A 22,500-nucleotide genomic window follows, 5' to 3' on the forward strand; every position below is an offset into this window, starting at 1 on the left:
TACCTCCACAGGCAACAGTGGCTGGTTTGACAGTGCCAAGTGCCTCCTGCAAACTGACATCAGGAACCTGGCCTGGTGACTTTTGTTTCTCGGGGGAAAGGCCATGCTTCATATCTTGGACCCTTAGGCCCAGAGTGACCGGCTGCCTGCTGAAATTCCGAACGGATCAGGATGCCGCCCAGATTCAAGGTGCCCCCACAGACACCTGTGGCTGGTTTGACAGTGCCAAGTGCCTCCTGCAAACTGACATCAGGAACCTGGCCTGGTGACTTTTGTTTCTCTGTGGAGAGGCCACAGTTCGTGCCCAGCGCCAGTCGCCCGTAGTGGACGGCTGCCTCCTGAAATTCCAAACGGTTGAGGATACATCCCAGATGAAATGTGCTCCCACAGGCAACAGTGGCTGGTTTGACAGTGCCAAGTGCCTCCTGCAAACTGACATCAGCAACCTGGCCTGGTGACTTTTGTTTCTCTGGGGAAAGGCCATGTTTCACATCCTGGACCCGAAGGCCCGGAGTGGCCGGCTGCCTGCTGAAATTCCGCACGGATCAGGATACCTCCCAGATGCAAGGTGCCCCCCAAGGCATCTGTGGCTGGTTTGACAGTGCCAAGTGCCTCCTGCAAACTGACATCAGGAACCTGACCTGGTGACTTTTGTTTCTCAGGGGAAAGGCCATCGTTCCTCTCTAGGGCCCGGTGGCCCAGAGTGGCCGGCTGCCTGCTGAAATTCGAAACGGATCAGGATACCTCTCAGACCGAAGGTACCTCCACAGGCAACAGTGGCTGGTTTGACAGTGCCAAGTGCCTCCTGCAAACTGACATCAGGAACCTGGCCTGGTGACTTTTGTTTCTCAGGGGAAAGGCCATGCTTCATATCCTGGACCCTTAGGCCCGGAGTGGCCAGCTGCCTGCTGAAATTCCGCACGGATCAGGATACTTCCCAGATGCAAGGTGCCCCCACAGGCATCTGTGGCTGGTTTGACAGTGCCAAGTGCCTCCTGCAAACTGACATCAGGAACCTGGCCTGGTGACTTTTGTTTCTCTGGGGAAAGGTCATAGATCGTCTCCAGAGCCTAGCGGCCCTTTGTGCCCTTCTGCCTGCTGAAATACTGTACGGATCAGGATGCCGCCCAGATGCAAGGTGCCCCTAGAGGCAACTGTGGCTGGTTTGAGAGTGCCAAGTGCCTCCTGCAAACTGACATCAGGAACCTGGCCTGGTGACTTTTGTTTCTCTGGGGAATGGCCATTGTATATGTCCAGGGCCTGGAGGCCCTGAGTGGCCCTCCGCCTGCTGAAATTCCGCATGGCTGAGGATATCTCCCAGATGCAAGGTGCCCCCACAGGGAATTGTGGCTGGTTTGACAGTGCCAAATGGCTCCTGCAAACTGACATCAGGAACCTGGCCTGGTGACTTTTGTTTCTCTGGGGAAAGGCCATAGTTCGCGTCCATGGTCTTGCGGCCCGGCGTGCCTGGCTGCCTGCTGAAATTCCGCACGGATCAGGATGCCTCCCAGATGGAAAGTGCCCCCACAGGCAACTGTGGCTGGTTTGACAGTGCCAAATGGCTCCTGCAAACTGACATCAGGAACCTGGCCTGGTGACTTTTGTTTCTCTGTGGAGAGGCCATAGTTCGTGCCCAGCGCCGGTCGCCCGTAGTGGACGGCTGCCTCCTGAAATTCCAAACGGTTGAGGATACATCCCAGATGAAATGTGCTCCCACAGGCAACAGTGGCTGGTTTGACAGTGCCAAGTGCCTCCTGCAAACTGACATCAGCAACCTGGCCTGGTGACTTTTGTTTCTCTGGGGAAAGGCCATGGTTCACATCCTGGACCCGAAGGCCCGGAGTGGCCGGCTGCCTGCTGAAATTCCGCACGGATCAGGATACCTCCCAGATGCAAGGTGCCCCCAAAGGCATCTGTGGCTGGTTTGACAGTGCCAAGTGCCTCCTGCAAACTGACATCAGGAACCTGACCTGGTGACTTTTGTTTCTCAGGGGAAAGGCCATCGTTCCTCTCTAGGGCCCGGTGGCCCAGAGTGGCCGGCTGCCTGCTGAAATTCGAAACGGATCAGGATACCTCTCAGACCGAAGGTACCTCCACAGGCAACAGTGGCTGGTTTGACAGTGCCAAGTGCCTCCTGCAAACTGACATCAGGAACCTGGCCTGGTGACTTTTGTTTCTCTGTGGAAAGGCCATGCTTCATATCCTGGACCCTTAGGCCCGGAGTGGCCAGCTGCCTGCTGAAATTCCTCACGGATCAGGATACTTCCCAGATGCAAGGTGCCCCCACAGGCATCTGTGGCTGGTTTGACAGTGCCAAGTGCCTCCTGCAAACTGACATCAGGAACCTGGCCTGGTGACTTTTGTTTCTCTGGGGACAGGCCATTGTATATGTACAGGGCCTGGATGCTCTGAATGGCCGTCCGCCTGCTGAAATTCCACACGGCTGAGGATATCTCCCAGATGCAAGGTGCCCCTACAGGCAACTGTGGCTGGTTTGACAGTGCCAAGTGCCTCCTGCAAACTGACATCAGGAACCTGGGCTGGTGACTTTTGTTTCTCAGGGGAAAGGCCATCGTTCGTGTCCAGGGCCGGGTGGCCCGGCCTGCTCGGCTGCCTGCTGAAATTCCGAACGGATCAGGATGCCTCCCAGATGGAAAGTGCCCCCACAGGCAACTGTGGCTGGTTTGACAGTGCCAAGTGCCTCCTGCAAACTGACATCAGGAACCTGGCTTGGTGACTTTTGTTTCTCTGGGGAAAGGCCATTGTACATGTCCAGTGCCCGGTGGCCCGGAGTGGCCGGCTGCCTGGTTAAATTCCGCATGAATCAGGATAGCCTCCAGATGACAGGAGACCCCACAGGCAACAGTGGCTGGTTTGAGAGTGCCAAGTGCCTCCTGCAAACTGACATCAGCAACCTGGCCTGGTGACTTTTGTTTCTCTGTGGAAAGGCCATGCTTCATATCCTGGACCCTTAGGCCCGGAGTGGCCAGCTGCCTGCTGAAATTCCGAATGGATCAGGATGCCGCCCAGATGCAAGGTACACCTACAGGCAACTGTGGCTGGTTTGACAGAGCCAAGTGCCTCCTGCAAACTGACATCAGGAACCTGGCCTGGTGACTTTTGTTTCTCTGGGGAAAGGTCATGGTTCATGTCCAGGGCCCGGTGGCCCGTGGTGGCCGGCTGCCTGGTTAAATTCCGCATGAATCAGGATAGCCTCCAGATGACAGGAGACCCCACAGGCAACTGTGGCTGGTTTGACAGTGCCAAGTGCCTCCTGCAAACTGACATCAGGAACCTGGCATGGTGACTTTTGTTTCTCTGGGGAAAGGCCATCGTTGCTATCCAGGGCCTGGTGGCCTTGATTTGCCGGCTGCCTGCTGAAATTCCGCACGGATCAGGATACCGCCTAGATGAAGGGAGCCCCCACAGGCAACAGTGGCTGGTTTGACAGTGCCAAGTGCCTCCTGCAAACTGACATCAGGAACCTGGCCTGGTGACTTTTGTTTCTCTGGGGACAGGCCATTGTATATGTACCGGGCCTGGATGCCCTGAATGGCCGTCCGCCTGCTGAAATTCCACAAATCTGACGATATCTCCCAGATGCAAGGTGCCCCTACAGGCAACTGTGGCTGGTTTGACAGTGCCAAGTGCCTCCTGCAAACTGACATCAGGAACCTGGCCTGGTGACTTTTGTTTCTCTGGGGAAAGGCCATTGTACACGTCCAGGGCCCGGTGGCCCGGAGTGGCCAGCTGCCTGCTGAAATTCCAAACGGATCAGGATCCCTCTCAGACCGAAGGTACCTCCAGAGGCAACAGTGGCTGGTTTGACAGTGCCAAGTGCCTCCTGCAAACTGACATCAGGAACCTGGCATGGTGACTTTTGTTTCTCTGTGGAAAGGCCATGCTTCATATCCTGGACCCTTAGGCCTGGAGTGGCCACCTGCCTGCTGAAATTCCGAATGGATCAGGATGCCGCCCAGATGCAAGGTACACCTACAGGCAACTGTGGCTGGTTTGACAGAGCCAAGTGCCTCCTGCAAACTGACATCAGGAACCTGGCCTGGTGACTTTTGTTTCTCTGGGGAAAGGTCATGGTTCATGTCCAGGCCCCGGTGGCCCGTGGTGGCCGGCTGCCTGCTGAAATTCCGCACGGATCAGGATACCGCCGAGATGAAGGGAGCCCCCACAGGCAACAGTGGCTGGTTTGACAGTGCCAAGTGCCTCCTGCAAACTGACATCAGGAACCTGGCATGGTGACATTTGTTTCTCAGGGGAAAGGCCATCGTTGCTATCCAGGGCCTGGTGGCCTTGATTTGCCGGCTGCCTGCTGAAATTCCGCACGGATCAGGATACCGCCTAGATGAAGGGAGCCCCCACAGGCAACAGTGGCTGGTTTGACAGTGCCAAGTGCCTCCTGCAAACTGACATCAGGAACCTGGCCTGGTGACTTTTGTTTCTCTGGGGACAGGCCATTGTATATGTACAGGGCCTGGATGCCCTGAATGGCCGTCCGCCTGCTGAAATTCCACACGGCTGAGGATATCTCCCAGATGCAAGGTGCCCCTACAGGCAACTGTGGCTGGTTTGACAGTGCCAAGTGCCTCCTGCAAACTGACATCAGGAACCTGGCCTGGTGACTTTTGTTTCTCTGGGGAAAGGCCATTGTATACGTCCAGGGTCCGGTGGCCCGGAGTGGCCAGCTGCCTGCTGAAATTCCAAACGGATCAGGATACCTCTCAGACCGAAGGTACCTCCACAGGCAACAGTGGCTGGTTTGACAGTTCCAAGTGCCTCCTGCAAACTGACATCAGGAACCTGGCCTGGTGACTTTTGTTTCTCGGGGGAAAGGCCATGCTTCATATCTTGGACCCTTAGGCCCAGAGTGACCGGCTGCCTGCTGAAATTCCAAACGGATCAGGATGCCGCCCAGATTCAAGGTGCCCCCACAGACACCTGTGGCTGGTTTGACAGTGCCAAGTGCCTCCTGCAAACTGACATCAGGAACCTGGCCTGGTGACTTTTGTTTCTCTGTGGAGAGGCCACAGTTCGTGCCCAGCGCCGGTCGCCCGTAGTGGACGGCTGCCTCCTGAAATTCCAAACGGTTGAGGATACATCCCAGATGAAATGTGCTCCCACAGGCAACAGTGGCTGGTTTGACAGTGCCAAGTGCCTCCTGCAAACTGACATCAGCAACCTGGCCTGGTGACTTTTGTTTCTCTGGGGAAAGGCCATGGTTCACATCCTGGACCCGAAGGCCCGGAGTGGCCGGCTGCCTGCTGAAATTCCGCACGGATCAGGATACCTCCCAGATGCAAGGTGCCCCCAAAGGCATCTGTGGCTGGTTTGACAGTGCCAAGTGCCTCCTGCAAACTGACATCAGGAACCTGACCTGGTGACTTTTGTTTCTCAGGGGAAAGGCCATCGTTCCTCTCTAGGGCCCGGTGGCCCAGAGTGGCCGGCTGCCTGCTGAAATTCGAAACGGATCAGGATACCTCTCAGACCGAAGGTACCTCCACAGGCAACAGTGGCTGGTTTGACAGTGCCAAGTGCCTCCTGCAAACTGACATCAGGAACCTGGCCTGGTGACTTTTGTTTCTCAGGGGAAAGGCCATGCTTCATATCCTGGACCCTTAGGCCCGGAGTGGCCAGCTGCCTGCTGAAATTCCGCACGGATCAGGATACTTCCCAGATGCAAGGTGCCCCCAGAGGCATCTGTGGCTGGTTTGACAGTGCCAAGTGCCTCCTGCAAACTGACATCAGGAACCTGGCCTGGTGACTTTTGTTTCTCTGGGGAAAGGTCATAGATCGTCTCCAGAGCCTAGCGGCCCTTTGTGCCCTTCTGCCTGCTGAAATACTGTACGGATCAGGATGCCGCCCAGATGCAAGGTGCCCCTACAGGCAACTGTGGCTGGTTTGAGAGTGCCAAGTGCCTCCTGCAAACTGACATCAGGAACCTGGCCTGGTGACTTTTGTTTCTCTGGGGAATGGCCATTGTATATGTCCAGGGCCTGGAGGCCCTGAGTGGCCCTCCGCCTGCTGAAATTCCGCATGGCTGAGGATATCTCCCAGATGCAAGGTGCCCCCACAGGGAATTGTGGCTGGTTTGACAGTGCCAAATGGCTCCTGCAAACTGACATCAGGAACCTGGCCTGGTGACTTTTGTTTCTCTGGGGAAAGGCCATAGTTCGCGTCCATGGTCTTGCGGCCCGGCGTGCCTGGCTGCCTGCTGAAATTCCGCACGGATCAGGATGCCTCCCAGATGGAAAGTGCCCCCACAGGCAACAGTGGCTGGTTTGACAGTGCCAAATGGCTCCTGCAAACTGACATCAGGAACCTGGCCTGGTGACTTTTGTTTCTCTGTGGAGAGGCCATAGTTCGTGCCCAGCGCCGGTCGCCCGTAGTGGACGGCTGCCTCCTGAAATTCCAAACGGTTGAGGATACATCCCAGATGAAATGTGCTCCCACAGGCAACAGTGGCTGGTTTGAGAGTGCCAAGTGCCTCCTGCAAACTGACATCAGCAACCTGGCCTGGTGACTTTTGTTTCTCTGGGGAAAGGCCATGGTTCACATCCTGGACCCGAAGGCCCGGAGTGGCCGGCTGCCTGCTGAAATTCCGCACGGATCAGGATACCTCCCAGATGCAAGGTGCCCCCAAAGGCATCTGTGGCTGGTTTGACAGTGCCAAGTGCCTCCTGCAAACTGACATCAGGAACCTGACCTGGTGACTTTTGTTTCTCAGGGGAAAGGCCATCGTTCCTCTCTAGGGCCCGGTGGCCCAGAGTGGCCGGCTGCCTGCTGAAATTCGAAACGGATCAGGATACCTCTCAGACCGAAGGTACCTCCACAGGCAACAGTGGCTGGTTTGACAGTGCCAAGTGCCTCCTGCAAACTGACATCAGGAACCTGGCCTGGTGACTTTTGTTTCTCAGGGGAAAGGCCATGCTTCATATCCTGGACCCTTAGGCCTGGAGTGGCCAGCTGCCTGCTGAAATTCCTCACGGATCAGGATACTTCCCAGATGCAAGGTGCCCCCACAGGCATCTGTGGCTGGTTTGACAGTGCCAAGTGCCTCCTGCAAACTGACATCAGGAACCTGGCCTGGTGACTTTTGTTTCTCTGGGGACAGGCCATTGTATATGTACAGGGCCTGGATGCTCTGAATGGCCGTCCGCCTGCTGAAATTCCACACGGCTGAGGATATCTCCCAGATGCAAGGTGCCCCTACAGGCAACTGTGGCTGGTTTGACAGTGCCAAGTGCCTCCTGCAAACTGACATCAGGAACCTGGGCTGGTGACTTTTGTTTCTCAGGGGAAAGGCCATCGTTCGTGTCCAGGGCCGGGTGGCCCGGCCTGCTCGGCTGCCTGCTGAAATTCCGAACGGATCAGGATGCCTCCCAGATGGAAAGTGCCCCCACAGGCAACTGTGGCTGGTTTGAGAGTGCCAAGTGCCTCCTGCAAACTGACATCAGGAACCTGGCCTGGTGACTTTTGTTTCTCTGGGGAATGGCCATTGTATATGTCCAGGGCCTGGAGGCCCTGAGTGGCCCTCCGCCTGCTGAAATTCCGCATGGCTGAGGATATCCCCCAGATGCAAGGTGCCCCCACAGGGAATTGTGGCTGGTTTGACAGTGCCAAATGGCTCCTGCAAACTGACATCAGGAACCTGGCCTGGTGACTTTTGTTTCTCTGGGGAAAGGCCATAGTTCGCGTCCATGGTCTTGCGGCCCGGCGTGCCTGGCTGCCTGCTGAAATTCCGCACGGATCAGGATGCCTCCCAGATGGAAAGTGCCCCCACAGGCAACTGTGGCTGGTTTGACAGTGCCAAATGGCTCCTGCAAACTGACATCAGGAACCTGGCCTGGTGACTTTTGTTTCTCTGTGGAGAGGCCATAGTTCGTGCCCAGCGCCGGTCGCCCGTAGTGGACGGCTGCCTCCTGAAATTCCAAACGGTTGAGGATACATCCCAGATGAAATGTGCTCCCACAGGCAACAGTGGCTGGTTTGACAGTGCCAAGTGCCTCCTGCAAACTGACATCAGCAACCTGGCCTGGTGACTTTTGTTTCTCTGGGGAAAGGCCATGGTTCACATCCTGGACCTGAAGGCCCGGAGTGGCCGGCTGCCTGCTGAAATTCCGCACGGATCAGGATACCTCCCAGATGCAAGGTGCCCCCCAAGGCATCTGTGGCTGGTTTGACAGTGCCAAGTGCCTCCTGCAAACTGACATCAGGAACCTGACCTGGTGACTTTTGTTTCTCAGGGGAAAGGCCATCGTTCCTCTCTAGGGCCCGGTGGCCCAGAGTGGCCGGCTGCCTGCTGAAATTCGAAACGGATCAGGATACCTCTCAGACCGAAGGTACCTCCACAGGCAACAGTGGCTGGTTTGACAGTGCCAAGTGCCTCCTGCAAACTGACATCAGGAACCTGGCCTGGTGACTTTTGTTTCTCAGGGGAAAGGCCATGCTTCATATCCTGGACCCTTAGGCCCGGAGTGGCCAGCTGCCTGCTGAAATTCCGCACGGATCAGGATACTTCCCAGATGCAAGGTGCCCCCAGAGGCATCTGTGGCTGGTTTGACAGTGCCAAGTGCCTCCTGCAAACTGACATCAGGAACCTGGCCTGGTGACTTTTGTTTCTCTGGGGAAAGGTCATAGATCGTCTCCAGAGCCTAGCGGCCCTTTGTGCCCTTCTGCCTGCTGAAATACTGTACGGATCAGGATGCCGCCCAGATGCAAGGTGCCCCTACAGGCAACTGTGGCTGGTTTGAGAGTGCCAAGTGCCTCCTGCAAACTGACATCAGGAACCTGGCCTGGTGACTTTTGTTTCTCTGGGGAATGGCCATTGTATATGTCCAGGGCCTGGAGGCCCTGAGTGGCCCTCCGCCTGCTGAAATTCCGCATGGCTGAGGATATCTCCCAGATGCAAGGTGCCCCCACAGGGAATTGTGGCTGGTTTGACAGTGCCAAATGGCTCCTGCAAACTGACATCAGGAACCTGGCCTGGTGACTTTTGTTTCTCTGGGGAAAGGCCATAGTTCGCGTCCATGGTCTTGCGGCCCGGCGTGCCTGGCTGCCTGCTGAAATTCCGCACGGATCAGGATGCCTCCCAGATGGAAAGTGCCCCCACAGGCAACAGTGGCTGGTTTGACAGTGCCAAATGGCTCCTGCAAACTGACATCAGGAACCTGGCCTGGTGACTTTTGTTTCTCTGTGGAGAGGCCATAGTTCGTGCCCAGCGCCGGTCGCCCGTAGTGGACGGCTGCCTCCTGAAATTCCAAACGGTTGAGGATACATCCCAGATGAAATGTGCTCCCACAGGCAACAGTGGCTGGTTTGAGAGTGCCAAGTGCCTCCTGCAAACTGACATCAGCAACCTGGCCTGGTGACTTTTGTTTCTCTGGGGAAAGGCCATGGTTCACATCCTGGACCCGAAGGCCCGGAGTGGCCGGCTGCCTGCTGAAATTCCGCACGGATCAGGATACCTCCCAGATGCAAGGTGCCCCCAAAGGCATCTGTGGCTGGTTTGACAGTGCCAAGTGCCTCCTGCAAACTGACATCAGGAACCTGACCTGGTGACTTTTGTTTCTCAGGGGAAAGGCCATCGTTCCTCTCTAGGGCCCGGTGGCCCAGAGTGGCCGGCTGCCTGCTGAAATTCGAAACGGATCAGGATACCTCTCAGACCGAAGGTACCTCCACAGGCAACAGTGGCTGGTTTGACAGTGCCAAGTGCCTCCTGCAAACTGACATCAGGAACCTGGCCTGGTGACTTTTGTTTCTCTGTGGAAAGGCCATGCTTCATATCCTGGACCCTTAGGCCTGGAGTGGCCAGCTGCCTGCTGAAATTCCTCACGGATCACGATACTTCCCAGATGCAAGGTGCCCCCACAGGCATCTGTGGCTGGTTTGACAGTGCCAAGTGCCTCCTGCAAACTGACATCAGGAACCTGGCCTGGTGACTTTTGTTTCTCTGGGGACAGGCCATTGTATATGTACAGGGCCTGGATGCTCTGAATGGCCGTCCGCCTGCTGAAATTCCACACGGCTGAGGATATCTCCCAGATGCAAGGTGCCCCTACAGGCAACTGTGGCTGGTTTGACAGTGCCAAGTGCCTCCTGCAAACTGACATCAGGAACCTGGGCTGGTGACTTTTGTTTCTCAGGGGAAAGGCCATCGTTCGTGTCCAGGGCCGGGTGGCCCGGCCTGCTCGGCTGCCTGCTGAAATTCCGAACGGATCAGGATGCCTCCCAGATGGAAAGTGCCCCCACAGGCAACTGTGGCTGGTTTGAGAGTGCCAAGTGCCTCCTGCAAACTGACATCAGGAACCTGGCCTGGTGACTTTTGTTTCTCTGGGGAATGGCCATTGTATATGTCCAGGGCCTGGAGGCCCTGAGTGGCCCTCCGCCTGCTGAAATTCCGCATGGCTGAGGATATCCCCCAGATGCAAGGTGCCCCCACAGGGAATTGTGGCTGGTTTGACAGTGCCAAATGGCTCCTGCAAACTGACATCAGGAACCTGGCCTGGTGACTTTTGTTTCTCTGGGGAAAGGCCATAGTTCGCGTCCATGGTCTTGCGGCCCGGCGTGCCTGGCTGCCTGCTGAAATTCCGCACGGATCAGGATGCCTCCCAGATGGAAAGTGCCCCCACAGGCAACTGTGGCTGGTTTGACAGTGCCAAATGGCTCCTGCAAACTGACATCAGGAACCTGGCCTGGTGACTTTTGTTTCTCTGTGGAGAGGCCATAGTTCGTGCCCAGCGCCGGTCGCCCGTAGTGGACGGCTGCCTCCTGAAATTCCAAACGGTTGAGGATACATCCCAGATGAAATGTGCTCCCACAGGCAACAGTGGCTGGTTTGACAGTGCCAAGTGCCTCCTGCAAACTGACATCAGCAACCTGGCCTGGTGACTTTTGTTTCTCTGGGGAAAGGCCATGGTTCACATCCTGGACCTGAAGGCCCGGAGTGGCCGGCTGCCTGCTGAAATTCCGCACGGATCAGGATACCTCCCAGATGCAAGGTGCCCCCAAAGGCATCTGTGGCTGGTTTGACAGTGCCAAGTGCCTCCTGCAAACTGACATCAGGAACCTGACCTGGTGACTTTTGTTTCTCAGGGGAAAGGCCATCGTTCCTCTCTAGGGCCCGGTGGCCCAGAGTGGCCGGCTGCCTGCTGAAATTCGAAACGGATCAGGATACCTCTCAGACCGAAGGTACCTCCACAGGCAACAGTGGCTGGTTTGACAGTGCCAAGTGCCTCCTGCAAACTGACATCAGGAACCTGGCCTGGTGACTTTTGTTTCTCTGTGGAAAGGCCATGCTTCATATCCTGGACCCTTAGGCCTGGAGTGGCCAGCTGCCTGCTGAAATTCCTCACGGATCACGATACTTCCCAGATGCAAGGTGCCCCCACAGGCATCTGTGGCTGGTTTGACAGTGCCAAGTGCCTCCTGCAAACTGACATCAGGAACCTGGCCTGGTGAGTTTTGTTTCTCTGGGGACAGGCCATTGTATATGTACAGGGCCTGGATGCTCTGAATGGCCGTCCGCCTGCTGAAATTCCACACGGCTGAGGATATCTCCCAGATGCAAGGTGCCCCTACAGGCAACTGTGGCTGGTTTGACAGTGCCAAGTGCCTCCTGCAAACTGACATCAGGAACCTGGGCTGGTGACTTTTGTTTCTCAGGGGAAAGGCCATCGTTCGTGTCCAGGGCCGGGTGGCCCGGCCTGCTCGGCTGCCTGCTGAAATTCCGAACGGATCAGGATGCCTCCCAGATGGAAAGTGCCCCCACAGGCAACTGTGGCTGGTTTGACAGTGCCAAGTGCCTCCTGCAAACTGACATCAGGAACCTGGCTTGGTGACTTTTGTTTCTCTGGGGAAAGGCCATTGTACATGTCCAGTGCCCGGTGGCCCGGAGTGGCCGGCTGCCTGGTTAAATTCCGCATGAATCAGGATAGCCTCCAGATGACAGGAGACCCCACAGGCAACAGTGGCTGGTTTGACAGTGCCAAGTGCCTCCTGCAAACTGACATCAGGAACCTGGCCTGGTGACTTTTGTTTCTCTGTGGAAAGGCCATGCTTCATATCCTGGACCCTTAGGCCCGGAGTGGCCAGCTGCCTGCTGAAATTCCGAATGGATCAGGATGCCTCCCAGATGCAAGGTACACCTACAGGCAACTGTGGCTGGTTTGACAGAGCCAAGTGCCTCCTGCAAACTGACATCAGGAACCTGGCCTGGTGACTTTTGTTTCTCTGTGGAAAGGCCATGCTTCATATCCTGGACCCTTAGGCCCGGAGTGGCCAGCTGCCTGCTGAAATTCCGAATGGATCAGGATGCCGCCCAGATGCAAGGTACACCTACAGGCAACTGTGGCTGGTTTGACAGAGCCAAGTGCCTCCTGCAAACTGACATCAGGAACCTGGCCTGGTGACTTTTGTTTCTCTGGGGAAAGGTCATGGTTCATGTCCAGGGCCCGGTGGCCCGTGGTGGCCGGCTGCCTGGTTAAATTCCGCATGAATCAGGATAGCCTCCAGATGACAGGAGACCCCACAGGCAACTGTGGCTGGTTTGACAGTGCCAAGTGCCTCCTGCAAACTGACATCAGGAACCTGGCATGGTGACTTTTGTTTCTCTGGGGAAAGGCCATCGTTGCTATCCAGGGCCTGGTGGCCTTGATTTGCCGGCTGCCTGCTGAAATTCCGCACGGATCAGGATACCGCCTAGATGAAGGGAGCCCCCACAGGCAACAGTGGCTGGTTTGACAGTGCCAAGTGCCTCCTGCAAACTGACATCAGGAACCTGGCCTGGTGACTTTTGTTTCTCTGGGGACAGGCCATTGTATATGTACAGGGCCTGGATGCCCTGAATGGCCGTCCGCCTGCTGAAATTCCACAATTCTGAGGATATCTCCCAGATGCAAGGTGCCCCTACAGGCAACTGTGGCTGGTTTGACAGTGCCAAGTGCCTCCTGCAAACTGACATCAGGAACCTGGCCTGGTGACTTTTGTTTCTCTGGGGAAAGGCCATTGTACACGTCCAGGGCCCGGTGGCCCGGAGTGGCCAGCTGCCTGCTGAAATTCCAAACGGATCAGGATACCTCTCAGACCGAAGGTACCTCCACAGGCAACAGTGGCTGGTTTGACAGTGCCAAGTGCCTCCTGCAAACTGACATCAGGAACCTGGCCTGGTGACTTTTGTTTCTCGGGGGAAAGGCCATGCTTCATATCCTGGACCCTTAGGCCCAGAGTGACCGGCTGCCTGCTGAAATTCCGCAAGGATCAGGATGCCGCCCAGATTCAAGGTGCCCCCACAGACACCTGTGGCTGGTTTGACAGTGCCAAGTGCCTCCTGCAAACTGACATCAGGAACCTGGCCTGGTGACTTTTGTTTCTCTGTGGAAAGGCCATGCTTCATATCCTGGACCCTTAGGCCCGGAGTGGCCAGCTGCCTGCTGAAATTCCGAATGGATCAGGATGCCTCCCAGATGCAAGGTACACCTACAGGCAACTGTGGCTGGTTTGACAGAGCCAAGTGCCTCCTGCAAACTGACATCAGGAACCTGGCCTGGTGACTTTTGTTTCTCTGTGGAGAGGCCATAGTTCGTGCCCAGCGCCGGTCGCCCGTAGTGGACGGCTGCCTCCTGAAATTCCAAACGGTTGAGGATACATCCCAGATGAAATGTGCTCCCACAGGCAACAGTGGCTGGTTTGACAGTGCCAAGTGCCTCCTGCAAACTGACATCAGCAACCTGGCCTGGTGACTTTTGTTTCTCTGGGGAAAGGCCATGTTTCACATCCTGGACCCGAAGGCCCGGAGTGGCCGGCTGCCTGCTGAAATTCCGCACGGATCAGGATACCTCCCAGATGCAAGGTGCCCCCAAAGGCATCTGTGGCTGGTTTGACAGTGCCAAGTGCCTCCTGCAAACTGACATCAGGAACCTGACCTGGTGACTTTTGTTTCTCAGGGGAAAGGCCATCGTTCCTCTCTAGGGCCCGGTGGCCCGGAGTGGCCGGCTGCCTGCTGAAATTCGAAACGGATCAGGATACCTCTCAGACCGAAGGTACCTCCACAGGCAACAGTGGCTGGTTTGACAGTGCCAAGTGCCTCCTGCAAACTGACATCAGGAACCTGGCCTGGTGACTTTTGTTTCTCTGGGGAAAGGTCATAGATCGTCTCCAGAGCCTAGCGGCCCTGTGTGCCCTTCTGCCTGCTGAAATACTGTACGGATCAGGATGCCGCCCAGATGCAAGGTGCCCCTAGAGGCAACTGTGGCTGGTTTGAGAGTGCCAAGTGCCTCCTGCAAACTGACATCAGGAACCTGGCCTGGTGACTTTTGTTTCTCTGGGGAAAGGCCATTGTATATGTCCAGGGCCTGGAGGCCCTGAGTGGCCCTCCACCTGCTGAAATTCCGCATGGCTGAGGATATCTCCCAGATGCAAGGTGCCCCCACAGGGAATTGTGGCTGGTTTGACAGTGCCAAATGGATCCTGCAAACTGACATCAGGAACCTGGCCTGGTGACTTTTGTTTCTCTGGGGAAAGGCCATAGTTCGCGTCCATGGTCTTGCGGCCCGGCGTGCCTGGCTGAATGCTGAAATTCCGCACGGATCAGGATGCCTCCCAGATGGAAAGTGCCCCCACAGGCAACTGTGGCTGGTTTGACAGTGCCAAGTGCCTCCTGCAAACTGACATCAGGAACCTGGCTTGGTGACTTTTGTTTCTCTGGGGAAAGGCCATTGTACATGTCCAGGGCCCGGTGGCCCGGAGTGGCCGGCTGCCTGGTTAAATTCCGCATGAATCAGGATAGCCGCCAGATGACAGGAGACCCCACAGGCAACAGTGGCTGGTTTGACAGTGCCAAGTGCCTCCTGCAAACTGACATCAGGAACCTGGCATGGTGACTTTTGTTTCTCTGTGGAAAGGCCATGCTTCATATCCTGGACCCTTAGGCCCGGAGTGGCCACCTGCCTGCTGAAATTCCGAATGGATCAGGATGCCGCCCAGATGCAAGGTACACCTACAGGCAACTGTGGCTGGTTTGACAGAGCCAAGTGCCTCCTGCAAACTGACATCAGGAACCTGGCTTGGTGACTTTTGTTTCTCTGGGGAAAGGCCATTGTACATGTCCAGGGCCCGGTGGCCCGGAGTGGCCGGCTGCCTGGTTAAATTCCGCATGAATCAGGATAGCCTCCAGATGACAGGAGACCCCACAGGCAACAGTGGCTGGTTTGACAGTGCCAAGTGCCTCCTGCAAACTGACATCAGGAACCTGGCATGGTGACTTTTGTTTCTCAGGGGAAAGGCCATCGTTGCTATCCAGGGCCTGGTGGCCTTGATTTGCCGGCTGCCTGCTGAAATTCCGCACGGATCAGGATACCGCCTAGATGAAGGGAGCCCCCACAGGCAACAGTGGCTGGTTTGACAGTGCCAAGTGCCTCCTGCAAACTGACATCAGGAACCTGGCCTGGTGACTTTTGTTTCTCTGGGGACAGGCCATTGTATATGTACAGGGCCTGGATGCCCTGAATGGCCGTCCGCCTGCTGAAATTCCACAATTCTGAGGATATCTCCCAGATGCAAGGTGCCCCTACAGGCAACTGTGGCTGGTTTGACAGTGCCAAGTGCCTCCTGCAAACTGACATCAGGAACCTGGCCTGGTGACTTTTGTTTCTCTGGGGAAAGGCCATTGTACACGTCCAGGGCCCGGTGGCCCGGAGTGGCCAGCTGCCTGCTGAAATTCCAAACGGATCAGGATACCTCTCAGACCGAAGGTACCTCCACAGGCAACAGTGGCTGGTTTGACAGTGCCAAGTGCCTCCTGCAAACTGACATCAGGAACCTGGCATGGTGACTTTTGTTTCTCGGGGGAAAGGCCATGCTTCATATCCTGGACCCTTAGGCCCAGAGTGACCGGCTGCCTGCTGAAATTCCGCAAGGATCAGGATGCCGCCCAGATTCAAGGTGCCCCCACAGACACCTGTGGCTGGTTTGACAGTGCCAAGTGCCTCCTGCAAACTGACATCAGGAACCTGGCCTGGTGACTTTTGTTTCTCTGTGGAGAGGCCATAGTTCGTGCCCAGCGCCGGTCGCCCGTAGTGGACGGCTGCCTCCTGAAATTCCAAACGGTTGAGGATACATCCCAGATGAAATGTGCTCCCACAGGCAACAGTGGCTGGTTTGACAGTGCCAAGTGCCTCCTGCAAACTGACATCAGCAACCTGGCCTGGTGACTTTTGTTTCTCTGGGGAAAGGCCATGTTTCTCATCCTGGACCCGAAGGCCCGGAGTGGACGGCTGCCTGCTGAAATTCCGCACGGATCAGGATACCTCCCAGATGCAAGGTGCCCCCAAAGGCATCTGTGGCTGGTTTGACAGTGCCAAGTGCCTCCTGCAAACTGACATCAGGAACCTGACCTGGTGACTTTTGTTTCTCAGGGGAAAGGCCATCGTTCCTCTCTAGGGCCCGGTGGCCCAGAGTGGCCGGCTGCCTGCTGAAATTCCGCACGGATCAGGATACCTCTCAGACCGAAGGTACCTCCACAGGCAACAGTGGCTGGTTTGAGAGTGCCAAGTGCCTCCTGCAAACTGACATCAGGAACCTGGCATGGTGACTTTTGTTTCTCGGGGGAAAGGCCTTGCTTCATATCCTGGACCCTTAGGACTGGAGTGGCGAGCTGCCTGCTGAAATTCCGCACGGATCAGGATACTTCCCAGATGCAAGGTGCCCCCACAGGCAACAGTGGCTGGTTTGACAGTGCCAAGTGCCTCCTGCAAACTGACATCAGGAACCTGGCCTGGTGACTTTTGTTTCTCTGGGGAAAGGTCATCGATCGTCTCCAGAGCCTAGCGGCCCTGTGTGCCCTTCTGCCTGCTGAAATACTGTACGGATCAGGATGCCGCCCAGATGCAAGGTGCCCCTACAGGCAACTGTGGCTGGTTTGAGAGTGCCAAGTGCCTCCTGCAAACTGACATCAGGAACCTGGCCTGGTGACTTTTGTTTCTCTGGGGAAAGGCCATTGTATATGTCCAGGGCCTGGAGGCCCTGAGTGGCCCTCCACCTGCTGAAATTCCGCATGGCTGAGGATATCTCCCAGATGCAAGGTGCCCCCACAGGGAATTGTGGCTGGTTTGACAGTGCCAAATGGCTCCTGCAAACTGACATCAGGAACCTGGCCTGGTGACTTTTGTTTCTCTGGGGAAAGGCCATAGTTCGCGTCCATGGTCTTGCGGCCCGGCGTGCCTGGCTGCCTGCTGAAATTCCGCACGGATCAGGATGCCTCCCAGATGGAAAGTGCCCCCACAGGCAACAGTGGCTGGTTTGACAGTGCCAAGTGCCTCCTGCAAACTGACATCAGGAACCTGGCCTGGTGACTTTTGTTTCTCTGTGGAGAGGCCATAGTTCGTGCCCAGCGCCAGTCGCCCGTAGTGGACGGCTGCCTCCTGAAATTCCAAACGGTTGAGGATACATCCCAGATGAAATGTGCTCCCACAGGCAACAGTGGCTGGTTTGACAGTGCCAAGTGCCTCCTGCAAACTGACATCAGCAACCTGGCTTGGTGAGTTTTGTTTCTCTGGGGAAAGGCCATTGTACATGTCCAGGGCCCGGTGGCCCGGAGTGGCCGGCTGCCTGGTTAAATTCCGCATGAATCAGGATAGCCTCCAGATGACAGGAGACCCCACAGGCAACAGTGGCTGGTTTGACAGTGCCAAGTGCCTCCTGCAAACTGACATCAGGAACCTGGCATGGTGACTTTTGTTTCTCTGTGGAAAGGCCATGCTTCATATCCTGGACCCTTAGGCCCGGAGTGGCCACCTGCCTGCTGAAATTCCGAATGGATCAGGATGCCGCCCAGATGCAAGGTACACCTACAGGCAACTGTGGCTGGTTTGACAGAGCCAAGTGCCTCCTGCAAACTGACATCAGGAACCTGGCCTGGTGACTTTTGTTTCTCTGTGGAAAGGTCATGGTTCATGTCCAGGGCCCGGTGGCCCGTGGTGGCCGGCTGCCTGGTTAAATTCCGCATGAATCAGGATAGCCTCCAGATGACAGGAGACCCCACAGGCAACAGTGGCTGGTTTGACAGTGCCAAGTGCCTCCTGCAAACTGACATCAGGAACCTGGCATGGTGACTTTTGTTTCTCAGGGGAAAGGCCATCGTTGCTATCCAGGGCCTGGTGGCCTTGATTTGCCGGCTGCCTGCTGAAATTCCGCACGGATCAGGATACCGCCTAGATGAAGGGAGCCCCCACAGGCAACAGTGGCTGGTTTGACAGTGCCAAGTGCCTCCTGCAAACTGACATCAGGAACCTGGCCTGGTGACTTTTGTTTCTCTGGGGACAGGCCATTGTATATGTACAGGGCCTGGATGCCCTGAATGGCCGTCCGCCTGCTGAAATTCCACAATTCTGAGGATATCTCCCAGATGCAAGGTGCCCCTACAGGCAACTGTGGCTGGTTTGACAGTGCCAAGTGCCTCCTGCAAACTGACATCAGGAACCTGGCCTGGTGACTTTTGTTTCTCTGGGGAAAGGCCATTGTACACGTCCAGGGCCCGGTGGCCCGGAGTGGCCAGCTGCCTGCTGAAATTCCAAACGGATCAGGATACCTCTCAGACCGAAGGTACCTCCACAGGCAACAGTGGCTGGTTTGACAGTGCCAAGTGCCTCCTGCAAACTGACATCAGGAACCTGGCCTGGTGACTTTTGTTTCTCTGTGGAGAGGCCATAGTTCGTGCCCAGCGCCGGTCGCCCGTAGTGGACGGCTGCCTCCTGAAATTCCAAACGGTTGAGGATACATCCCAGATGAAATGTGCTCCCACAGGCAACAGTGGCTGGTTTGACAGTGCCAAGTGCCTCCTGCAAACTGACATCAGCAACCTGGCCTGGTGACTTTTGTTTCTCTGGGGAAAGGCCATGTTTCTCATCCTGGACCCGAAGGCCCGGAGTGGACGGCTGCCTGCTGAAATTCCGCACGGATCAGGATACCTCCCAGATGCAAGGTGCCCCCAAAGGCATCTGTGGCTGGTTTGACAGTGCCAAGTGCCTCCTGCAAACTGACATCAGGAACCTGACCTGGTGACTTTTGTTTCTCAGGGGAAAGGCCATCGTTCCTCTCTAGGGCCCGGTGGCCCAGAGTGGCCGGCTGCCTGCTGAAATTCCGCACGGATCAGGATACCTCTCAGACCGAAGGTACCTCCACAGGCAACAGTGGCTGGTTTGAGAGTGCCAAGTGCCTCCTGCAAACTGACATCAGGAACCTGGCATGGTGACTTTTGTTTCTCGGGGGAAAGGCCTTGCTTCATATCCTGGACCCTTAGGACTGGAGTGGCGAGCTGCCTGCTGAAATTCCGCACGGATCAGGATACTTCCCAGATGCAAGGTGCCCCCACAGGCAACAGTGGCTGGTTTGACAGTGCCAAGTGCCTCCTGCAAACTGACATCAGGAACCTGGCCTGGTGACTTTTGTTTCTCTGGGGAAAGGTCATCGATCGTCTCCAGAGCCTAGCGGCCCTGTGTGCCCTTCTGCCTGCTGAAATACTGTACGGATCAGGATGCCGCCCAGATGCAAGGTGCCCCTACAGGCAACTGTGGCTGGTTTGAGAGTGCCAAGTGCCTCCTGCAAACTGACATCAGGAACCTGGCCTGGTGACTTTTGTTTCTCTGGGGAAAGGCCATTGTATATGTCCAGGGCCTGGAGGCCCTGAGTGGCCCTCCACCTGCTGAAATTCCGCATGGCTAAGGATATCTCCCAGATGCAAGGTGCCCCCACAGGGAATTGTGGCTGGTTTGACAGTGCCAAATGGCTCCTGCAAACTGACATCAGGAACCTGGCCTGGTGACTTTTGTTTCTCTGGGGAAAGGCCATAGTTCGCGTCCATGGTCTTGCGGCCCGGCGTGCCTGGCTGCCTGCTGAAATTCCGCACGGATCAGGATGCCTCCCAGATGGAAAGTGCCCCCACAGGCAACAGTGGCTGGTTTGACAGTGCCAAGTGCCTCCTGCAAACTGACATCAGGAACCTGGCCTGGTGACTTTTGTTTCTCTGTGGAGAGGCCATAGTTCGTGCCCAGCGCCAGTCGCCCGTAGTGGACGGCTGCCTCCTGAAATTCCAAACGGTTGAGGATACATCCCCGATGAAATGTGCTCCCACAGGCAACAGTGGCTGGTTTGACAGTGCCAAGTGCCTCCTGCAAACTGACATCAGCAACCTGGCTTGGTGAGTTTTGTTTCTCTGGGGAAAGGCCATTGTACATGTCCAGGGCCCGGTGGCCCGGAGTGGCCGGCTGCCTGCTTAAATTCCGCATGAATCAGGATAGCCTCCAGATGACAGGAGACCCCACAGGCAACAGTGGCTGGTTTGACAGTGCCAAGTGCCTCCTGCAAACTGACATCAGGAACCTGGCATGGTGACTTTTGTTTCTCTGTGGAAAGGCCATGCTTCATATCCTGGACCCTTAGGCCCGGAGTGGCCACCTGCCTGCTGAAATTCCGAATGGATCAGGATGCCGCCCAGATGCAAGGTACACCTACAGGCAACTGTGGCTGGTTTGACAGAGCCAAGTGCCTCCTGCAAACTGACATCAGGAACCTGGCCTGGTGACTTTTGTTTCTCTGTGGAAAGGTCATGGTTCATGTCCAGTGCCCGGTGGCCCGTGGTGGCCGGCTGCCTGGTTAAATTCCGCATGAATCAGGATAGCCTCCAGATGACAGGAGACCCCACAGGCAACAGTGGCTGGTTTGACAGTGCCAAGTGCCTCCTGCAAACTGACATCAGGAACCTGGCATGGTGACTTTTGTTTCTCAGGGGAAAGGCCATCGTTGCTATCCAGGGCCTGGTGGCCTTGATTTGCCGGCTGCCTGCTGAAATTCCGCACGGATCAGGATACCGCCTAGATGAAGGGAGCCCCCACAGGCAACAGTGGCTGGTTTGACAGTGCCAAGTGCCTCCTGCAAACTGACATCAGGAACCTGGCCTGGTGACTTTTGTTTCTCTGGGGAAAGGCCATTGTACACGTCCAGGGCCCGGTGGCCCGGAGTGGCCAGCTGCCTGCTGAAATTCGAAACGGATCAGGATACCTCTCAGACCGAAGGTACCTCCACAGGCAACAGTGGCTGGTTTGACAGTGCCAAGTGCCTCCTGCAAACTGACATCAGGAACCTGGCCTGGTGACTTTTGTTTCTCGGGGGAAAGGCCATGCTTCATATCCTGGACCCTTAGGCCCAGAGTGACCGGCTGGCTGCTGAAATTCCGAACGGATCAGGATGCCGCCCAGATTCAAGGTGCCCCCACAGACACCTGTGGCTGGTTTGACAGTGCCAAGTGCCTCCTGCAAACTGACATCAGGAACCTGGCCTGGTGACTTTTGTTTCTCTGTGGAGAGGCCATAGTTCGTGCCCAGCGCCGGTCGCCCGTAGTGGACGGCTGCCTCCTGAAATTCCAAACGGTTGAGGATACATCCCAGATGAAATGTGCTCCCACAGGCAACAGTGGCTGGTTTGACAGTGCCAAGTGCCTCCTGCAAACTGACATCAGCAACCTGGCCTGGTGACTTTTGTTTCTCAGGGGAAAGGCCATGGTTCACATCCTGGACCCGAAGGCCCGGAGTGGCCGGCTGCCTGCTGAAATTCCGCACGGATCAGGATACCTCCCAGATGCAAGGTGCCCCCAAAGGCATCTGTGGCTGGTTTGACAGTGCCAAGTGCCTCCTGCAAACTGACATCAGGAACCTGACCTGGTGACTTTTGTTTCTCAGGGGAAAGGCCATCGTTCCTCTCTAGGGCCCGGTGGCCCAGAGTGGCCGGCTGCCTGCTGAAATTCGAAACGGATCAGGATACCTCTCAGACCGAAGGTACCTCCACAGGCAACAGTGGCTGGTTTGACAGTGCCAAGTGCCTCCTGCAAACTGACATCAGGAACCTGGCATGGTGACTTTTGTTTCTCGGGGGAAAGGCCATGCTTCATATCCTGGACCCTTAGGCCCGGAGTGGCCAGCTGCCTGCTGAAATTCCGCACGGATCAGGATACTTCCCAGATGCAAGGTGCCCCCACAGGCATCTGTGGCTGGTTTGACAGTGCCAAGTGCCTCCTGCAAACTGACATCAGGAACCTGGCCTGGTGACTTTTGTTTCTCTGGGGAAAGGTCATAGATCGTCTCCAGAGCCTAGCGGCCCTGTGTGCCCTTCTGCCTGCTGAAATACTGTACGGATCAGGATGCCGCCCAGATGCAAGGTGCCCCTACAGGCAACTGTGGCTGGTTTGAGAGTGCCAAGTGCCTCCTGCAAACTGACATCAGGAACCTGGCCTGGTGACTTTTGTTTCTCTGGGGAAAGGCCATTGTATATGTCCAGGGCCTGGAGGCCCTGAGTGGCCCTCCACCTGCTGAAATTCCGCATGGCTGAGGATATCTCCCAGATGCAAGGTGCCCCCACAGGGAATTGTGGCTGGTTTGACAGTGCCAAATGGCTCCTGCAAACTGACATCAGGAACCTGGCCTGGTGACTTTTGTTTCTCTG

The sequence above is a fragment of the Passer domesticus genome, chromosome 6 (genome assembly GCF_036417665.1).
Source record: "Passer domesticus isolate bPasDom1 chromosome 6, bPasDom1.hap1, whole genome shotgun sequence".
Taxonomy (NCBI): Eukaryota; Metazoa; Chordata; class Aves; order Passeriformes; family Passeridae; genus Passer; species Passer domesticus.